Here is a 1306-nt window from a genome sequence, read left to right as displayed (position 1 = left end):
CTAGCTAGCTAGCTAGCTAGCTAGTCCAACGGCTAGCTGGCTAGCTAGCTAGCCACGTCGACGGCTGGCCTCCTGTCTATACTCCCAACTACTGAGACAGCTAGCTGTTGAACTGCACAGCTAGCTAGCTGGCTAGCCGTGTCGGTAGCTAGCTAGCTAGCTAGCCATCTAGCTAGCTAGCTAGCTAGCTAGCTAGCTAGCTGGGCATAGGAAAGGGGGGCTCAGGCGTCTATAGGAGTGGGTACGATGGGGTGTACAGACACCTGAAACCACCAGCAGAGGCAAACCCTAAACCCTAAACCCTAAACCCTAGCTCCAACACAGGAGCTGCAGCAGCAGCTGCTGATGTTTAGGGCCAAGAGACAGCCAGCATTCAGCTTGTCGTTTGTTGTGTTTATCTTTCTGCTGCTACTGCTGCTACTGCTGCTGCTGCTGCTGCTGCTGCTGCTGCATGCACTTTGCCTTCTGCTGCCTCGCCGATGCGTTGTTATGTGTGAGTAGCAGCAGTAAGCAGCAGCAGCAGCAGCGGCAGTAGCAGCAAGCAGCAACTGCAGCAGCAGCAGACAGTAGTAGCAGCTATAGCAGCAGCACCACTACAGAGAAGAACAGCAGGAAAGCCAGCAGCAGCAGCAGCAACAATACAGACAGCAGCAGCAGCAACAGAGGCAGCAGCAGCAACAGTAGAGATAGCAGCAGCAGCAACACCCCGTGTCGTGGGTCTTTGCTGCTTTCGCTTTGGTGCTGTTGGCTATGCTGCGCATACAGCAGCAGCAGCAGCAGCTGCTGCAACCAGTGTTGCTGCTGCTGCTGCTGGCAGCAGCAGCAGCAGCAGCAGCAACTGCTGCAGCCGCACACCTCCTTGATATTGCCACAGCAGCACCCAGCAGCAGGACCACTGCTGCCGGCTCTAGCAGCAGCAGCAGATACCCCCCTTAAATGCTACTGCTGCTGCTGCTGCTGCTGCTGCTGCTGCTGCTGCAGCTTGTGTATAATGAAGACAGCAGCAGATCGCAGCTCATCCAGCTGGGCTTTCTCGAAATAAAAACAAAAATAAAATTAACAAATTTGTTTATTTCAGACAGTGAGAGAAGTGTAGCGGCGGAGCTGCAGCATGCAGGAGGCCCCAGCAGCAGCAGCAGCAGCAGCTGCTGCTGCTGCTGTTGCTGCTGCTGCTGCTGCTGCAAAAGGGTCAAACCGTTAGACAGCTGCGGCTTTGACTCTTCTCTACTGTACGTAGAGATACCATTAACACGTCTTGGCTGCTGCTGTTGCTGCTGTCTACTGCAGCAGCAGCAGCAGCAGCAGC

Source organism: Eimeria mitis, genomic scaffold, assembly GCF_000499745.2.
Source record: "Eimeria mitis Houghton genomic scaffold, Emh_scaff238, whole genome shotgun sequence".
NCBI classification, from domain to species: domain Eukaryota; phylum Apicomplexa; class Conoidasida; order Eucoccidiorida; family Eimeriidae; genus Eimeria; species Eimeria mitis.
This window is presented reverse-complemented; position numbering follows the sequence as displayed.